We start from the raw sequence: 7,956 nt of genomic DNA on the forward strand, positions 1-7,956 counted from the left end.
TTAGGACGGTCACAAATCAAGTAAGAACAAAAAATCTTCGGCCAGCAATGCTCACATTCCTTCTAAAAGATTATAACATTAATTTACAATGGCTATGCAATCTAAGTTTCTTGTATAAATACCCCATGCCTCTTCAGAGTTATGGATTGTATATGCATGTGACCACCTCTCCACATCGCCCGGCTACAAGGCTCTCTCATCGATGAGTATTATATGGATGGAAAAACTTGCTCTGGGATAGAATAATAAGATAATATCAAAGAAGAACTGCTTCTGTGAATAATATCGAGGTACAAGGTAATAAACAGAATTTTGTCTCTTAGTATTTCAATCATATAAAGTACTGCACCAACCAACTTTCTGCATTCTGCATAACAAACCCGGAAGGATATAAAAATATAGAGAAAGAATAAAAATTCTTAACTCAGAAAAGGGTATAGAATTTTAATAAAGATCATGGGAGATTGATATATTTGAGAATTTTTTTAGTGAAGTCATAATATAGCACTTTGAGATATGCACCACTCAACTCAAAAGGTTAAGTCTATATGAATCACTTACAATTATGACATTTTTCTAATGTGAGACTTAAACAAGTGTATACTTAACAATCTTTCATTCATGTGTGCGTTAATCACCATATCGCTATCCTTCCCTTTAAACAAAAGTGTCTTTTATTAATTCCCTCTCCGAGATCATTTGTAGGTTATGTGAATTTGCTTACGCCACGCATCTTCGTCCATTCTCGAGTGACTCTCGTTTGTACTTATGTCATAAACCCGTTCGTACCCGCAGTTTGCACCTTTGTCCCTACTACAGAGATCCTTGTTTGTGCTTGTGCCACTCCACCATACCGCACATCATCATTGGTTCTGAATCTTCTAATTAATGCCACTTATTATGAATATTGACACCTTGAAATCTTTTAGTGAGCCCATATTATAACATGTCGAGACGCCACTCAATTCAAAAGATTAAGTTTATAGGTTTGAGAATAACTATACAATATTATCACTCACATTTATAATATATTTTCTTTCCAATATAAGCCTCAAACTTTTCTACATCCACTTACTCAACCTCAAACTTTTCTACATCCATATACTCAACCTTTCACAATTCAAGAATGAAAAGTTTAGTGGTCATGATATCTTGGCACTCAAGGCATGGGTTAAATCCATTACCACTCCTGGTCCCATACCATTGAAAGGCAGTAACATTCAAATGAGCCAAAATCGATAGCCAAGAGCCGATATGATTACTTTTAACTACGATATTGCCATCACCTGTCAATTCCTTTTTGTCATTACTAAGCTACTTGTGCCGGTGGCAGTGATGTTGGTAGAGCCCCATAACAATATATATCATGAATGAAGAAGGTGATTCTCCATGGATTGACATTCATCTCGTCAAATTAACATTTATCTCAAAAGCTTAATCAAATTTTTTTAAAAAAAAATCATTTAATCAATATTTTAACACGCCATCAAATTCATTTGAGACCTAAACAATGATTGCAATCATGCTGCAAAATTTGCCTTCAATTGCAAGCATTTCATTATTGTTGCAACAATTTCATGTGAACATAAAATTTCCATTTCAGCAGACACCAATATCTATACATTTTCTTAACTCCTATCTCCATAGCTCTGATCACCATGTTATTTGGATTTTGCCCATTGAAAATTCACTTTAATTGAATTTATCTTAGACTTGAGTTAAGGTAGAGATAGAAATTGTTAAATTACTAGTTATTCCAAAAGCTTAAGTTAATAGAAAGAGATAACACTCCCCTTCACGAATGGGCTCAAACTCCATTTTTAATAGGTGAGGGGTCTAACACAGAGTCAAGGTTCGATCCTAGGACCTTTGGCTCTGATACCATATTAAATTACTAGTTATCCCATAAGCTTAAAAGGTAAATTTAATCACTTAATCATTACTTTAACACTCCCCCCACGTGTGAGCTCAAACTCCTATTAATAAGTGAGGCACAACACGTGAAATATTTAATTTAAATGGGGAGTAATTTGACGGAGTCAATGTTCGATCCCAAGACTTTTGGCTCTGATATCATGTTAAATTACTAGTTATCCCAAAAACATAAACTAATAGCAAGAGGTAAATTCAATCACTTAACCATTACTTTAACATAAACTTCAGTTAATTTAACACCATCTATTAAACCCACTTCACTTTTGGCCCATTTGCACTTGTAAATATTAAGAATGCATTAGCAACAAGAGAGTAAGCATTAACTTAACCGACAGACTTGGAACCATGAAAGCAGCATATATATTGTCTTTAAATATTGCACCGACGGACCACATGCACCCATGTGAATGCGAAAGGGACGGAAATCAAATGTAAAAACCCAAAAAAAGGATGGCTTAGGGTTTCTAGCTCTGCCGTAAAATATTTCAATACAACGATCATAGATTTTAGAGTAATGTTAGAGACCGTATTTTTATTCTCCTAAAATTGATGTGAAATTTAATAATAATTTCAAAAGACACATTATTTCAAGATGCGACAATAAAACTGAATATACAAAACCCGCCAGCCTGCTCGGACCTTTACCCATTATCACAATGATATGGGCCACAATTTCCATGGACTTAGGCTTTCACAGTCTCAAGGAAAATCTGTCATTTTTGTAGTCATGAATGAATTGTGATTATCGCAATTCTAATGGACCTTTTTTCAGATGGGCCATTGTTAAGAAAGCTATGAGGTCTTGGGTCCCGTACTCATGAGGCTAGCCATAAGGCCTATTCCATTTGAAAATGAGCAAGGACATGTTTATGTGAACATGATTCTCTCCGGTCAGTTATATTTGAACATGAACAAATAAAAATACTTTTTAAATATAACTAATTTAAGAATAAGTTTCATGGTCAATATTAGATTTCACACAAATTCTTATAGGACTCTGACTACTAATACTTTTCATACTTGAGAATATTTCCTTATACTACCCAAACTAGGAGAATCTAAGAAGATTTCCCTACTGACTCCAAGGGTTCATTTGGTTTATAATTTTAAAAGTGCCATTTAAAAATAACGATTTTAAAAATGTGATTTTTAAAAACGTAGTTAAGCATTTAGCAAAATCGTAGTTTAGCCTTGAAAATTACAAATAGCGTCTGCTGGACTAAATCCTTGCCAATGGATAAGAATTTCTTGGTTGTGGATGTGCCACGGTAATCCAAGGCAGCTTGAGTTTGAAGTTGTGGATTCTGATCATCATACTCCGATATCATTGAGATAGTAGAAACATTGCCACCCACATTACATTCTGTTTAAGTAAAGACACATGAAAGATTGGGCGTGCTTTCGGGTAATTCCAAGTGATAAGTTGCCCCAATACGTTCCAACACCCGGTACAGGCCATAGTACTTGGCTGCCAACTTCATGTTTGATTGTTGCTCCAATGAATGTTGCCTATAAGGTTGGAGACGTACATAAACATAATCTCCAAGTTGGAAGATACATTCTTGATGCCCTCCCAACAAAAGTGGTTGGTCAAAGCTTAGGCTAGCTATGACTTCACCATTGGATACAAGAAGGGATGTAATAAATACAGCACTGGCCAGTGGGTTCCCCTTCGAGACGCGACCAAGAAGGGCAATTATGGGCCATATCACAACCTGTTCCTCAATGGCTCGAGCCCATCAAAGCCGAGGGAGTAACCGATCCAGATTTAAAGGCTTTATTTCAAAGTATGGAGGGTGGGGAAGCTATTGGGCCGTGGGCTCATAAGAAAGGCTAAATGGGACTAGTTTTGGCCACGTTTTTGTGTCCCCCTTAGAGCACTAACAGCAACTTTCCAACCATTTTTCCTCAATTTAGAGAATAAAACTATTTTTTGATTCCCTTTAAAAAAACTCTTCACAATAGATTTCTTTTACTTTTTCCTATATGAATTAAATACTATATATATATATTTTTTATCATTGCAATCAATGAGAGAGGAGAGCAGAAAGAATTATTGGGATATGGGAAGAAGAAATGAGAGAGAATGAGATTATTTTATAATTTAATAATGCATAAGGAGTCTACAATATTTTTTAATGCATTGGGAAACACTGTAAATGCCCTTTGATGTTGGTTAAATTTGGAGCTCGGGTGCTTTTTTGTGGTTTTTTTTGAGATTTTTCCTAAACATAGGGAAGATAATGGGTTTTAGAGAGTTTGTTGCTAGTACTCTTACTTATGATTAACATATTTTGAGATGATATGCGAGGAGACACTTCAAAAATTAAATCGATAAAATTCACTTATGATTAACTTAAGGTGTTTTAAATAGAACTCATTTCATAGAAAGACTCGTCACTTAAACTAGTTAGTTGAAATTTTAATTTGAACAAAATGTTCACACTTCGCACTTCACAGCAAAGCATGACATGGCAGGCAAGGCAAAAGTGTAGAGGAATATCCTGAGAAACAAATTTGGCGGAGAATATAATTAAGTGGTAATTAGGTGTTGAGACAAAGAGATCGTTTAGAATAATGAGAAGAGGTTGTGAATTTCATGAGTATGGAGAAGAGTAGAGAGAAGATGGGTGATGATGGGTGCCATAAGTGGGAAGTTTGAGAAAGAATTTGGATTGGAAAATGGAAAGGACTTGGTCTCTCCACAGAAACTGCAGCTTTAAATAGCCATTGTTTTGGTGGTTGTTTGTTTGGTGATGGAGTGGGTGAGCAAGCAGTGGGTCACCACCCTCATTTCCAATGAAAGTAAAAAGAGAGAGATAGAGAGAGAGAGAGAGAGTCGTAGGTGTAAAATAAAGTAGATGGAAATCCAGCTCATAGTTCTCAAGGAGTGACAGGACCCCACGTGGAAGGGACTGCCAGTTCACGGACTTGTACAGTTTTTTATTCATAAAAACTCCATGTCCCTCTAGCTGTCTCCTCGTCCCTAGGGCTGGCAACAAGCTAGGTTATGACTTTCTCCGTGCGTGTGTGCGCTCATACGTACCCTCACAACCTTAAAGCAATATCAATTTATGCGTCTTCAACTCATCTTTGACCATCTCATTTTGTTAAATATGTTGAATGAGAACTTTTACCATCTTATTTGAACATCAATTAGGGTTCAGCCGCGAAAGCCAAAACCTTTATGATATTAAAAGTTGCACCTTTTGAGAGTCGTCAATGGGAGTAGAACGACATTGCTGCATCTCAAGATTAGGGTGTTAGAAAGAATTTTCATGTTGGATATAGATCATATTGAGTCATGATATAAGACATCTATATAAGTTTATAATCACAATTTGATCTATTTAATTAAACAAATCAAAATTTATCCTCAACCTTACTTGCTAATTTTTCTGTTGAGTTCGCGAGTTGTGTCAAAAATTGATAACCCTTAGAACATTCACATTGGTTTATGTATATTTTTATGCAAAATCGCTAATCAAAACCCACTTTATCTAGTTTAACTAATAAGTTTAAAAATATATTATACATTCGATTAAGGATTGTATTTTTCTTAAAGATTCTATTTTTCAACTTTTAGGAAAAAAGAGATGTGAAGAGAGAAATAGTATAAGAAAATTTTGGGAAAATAGAGAATTTAAGAGAAATAGTATGAGAAAATTTTGGGAAAAGAGTGATGTGGAGAGAGAAGTAGTATATTAATCAGATGGATGTGTAAACAGCGCCTGCTACGTGCCCCTACATGTAGCGGTGAATTGTTCACAAAATTGTGAGTGCTCTTATGTTGCGTGTTGAGTTCGAGTCGTTAAAACATGTGTATAAAACTTTATAGGTGAAATGTAACCCAAGACATTTAATTAAACGGACGAGACCCCTAAATCCTAGTCCTAAATATGATAATTATTTGAATTAAAATATTATTATCTACGCGTTCTTTACCTACATAATTAAAAATTATAGTTTCAAAAGGACTACAACATGAAAATGACAAATGTGTATTTTCAAGGGAAATGCTTAAAAGTCATAGGCCAGGAGGAGGGTTTGTGGATCTCATTTTGAGCCGGTTGTGGACAAGATAATGGTCTTCCATTAGCATAATGTGATCTAAAATTAGTTTTGTTTAAAATGGATTGACCAGGGAATGATTCGAGGGAGATGGATATAATTGTATAGTTTAGATTTTTGTTTCCATCGTAGCCGCCCGACCCTCGTTGCACATGATTTTCTATCTGCCCCAACTCCCCTTTTAAAAATACACTTTGATTTTGCCTTCTTAACTGTTTTATTCGTTTCTTCTGCTGTTCGGAAGTTTTGTTTTCAACCCTTTTTGATGATCAGAGGGTTGGGAACATGGGATCACGTGTGGGATTTGATCAATTACGAAAGAAAAAAAAAAAAAGAAAACACACACCACAACGAGAAGTGTGTATAAAACTATAAGTAAATCATAACTCGTTCTATTTAATTAATTAAATAGATTAAATTCTTTAACTATAATTTTTTAATTTTATATTGAGTTCGTGTCGGGCTTATGGGTCATGTCAAAAACTGTTAGTCATTATGTTGGGTTCGGATCATATTTAACAAGGAGTATAATAAGACTATATAGGTAAACTCTAACCTGATTCATTTAATTAAAATAGTCAAACTTCTTAATTATAATATTTTAATTTCTTATTGAGTTTGCAGGTCATATCAAAAATTCATAATCCTAAAAAAAGGTGTAGATCTTATTGATCTAATAGTCATTTTTTTTATGACACAAAAAAAAAAAAAAAAAAAAGGAATACTCAATTACATTTCTCTATTTTTCCCGTACCTAATTCAATGAAATCAATAAAACAAATTTAATGACATATATATATCCTCAACAGTAGCATGACAAAAAGGTTTTTAAGTATCATAACTAATTTCCTATCAACCGTTTTAAAAAAAAATGGTTGTGTTTGTACATTTTGATTCATATCTCTCATTTATAAGTTCTATTTGCATTGCATGTGTCCAACAAAAAAAAAAAAAAAGTTATTGTAATTACTTCTTTTTTCTAAGTTAGTTGTTATTACTGATAATTTTAATATGAAACTACCGATGTAAATAAGTGATATATATATATATATATATATATATATATATATAAGGTAATTAATTTATATTTAAAAGTATAAAAAAATAACATTTAAAAAAAAAAAAACATGTCCCACCAATCACGTCCATCGAATGGTGTTTTCGATGATGCTAGCACGGTTAATCTTTACCGCGTGAGCTGACACCAACAATGTGCGTGGGGGCACATCTTTGTATGCACTCACAAACCTTGTATTATTATTATTATTATTATTATTATTGGAAAATATTTTTAACAATAAGACAATTTTTTTTTTTTTAAATTAGGTTTGAAGAATTTTTTTCAATTTACTCCATAAAAATAACACGTGTTTATTTTTTTAATAATATATGAGATGCATATGAGTTTTTAATAAAATATATTTCAACTTTATCTCTACTATTAAGAAAAGGAAAATGCTAAGGTCACAACACAAATCCAACTTATGATCAACTTTTCTCCTACGTATCATCTAAAAAATAAATAAAAAATTGATAGAGAGGATTTTAGAATTCTGAAAATTTAGGAAAAAATACAATTTGTTTAGTTTGAAATTCAAATTTTTTTTACATGTAAGAGAGAAGTTAGTCATGAGTTAGGTTTGTGTTGTGTCTGTATCAAATCTCTTAAAAGAATATGTATATCTTACATATTCATAAACACATATCATTTTTATAAACTAAATTAAAAAAAAAAATTCTCTAGTCAAGCTCGGTGGAAAACTTTGTCCCAAAAAAATAAAAACAACTAACAACTGTACTAAATATTATTAAAAAAAAAAAACCAAGTACGCTGTGGGATTGAAATTGACAACATATGAGAGAGAGAGAGAGAGAGAGGGAGAGAGGTCAAAACCAAAAGACAAGCATGGAGGAGAGAGCAAAAAAACAACTGGAGAAAACATGGTAGAG

The sequence above is a fragment of the Corylus avellana genome, chromosome 9 (assembly GCF_965113065.1).
Source record: "Corylus avellana chromosome 9, dhCorAvel1.hap1.2, whole genome shotgun sequence".
NCBI classification, from domain to species: Eukaryota; Viridiplantae; Streptophyta; class Magnoliopsida; order Fagales; family Betulaceae; genus Corylus; species Corylus avellana.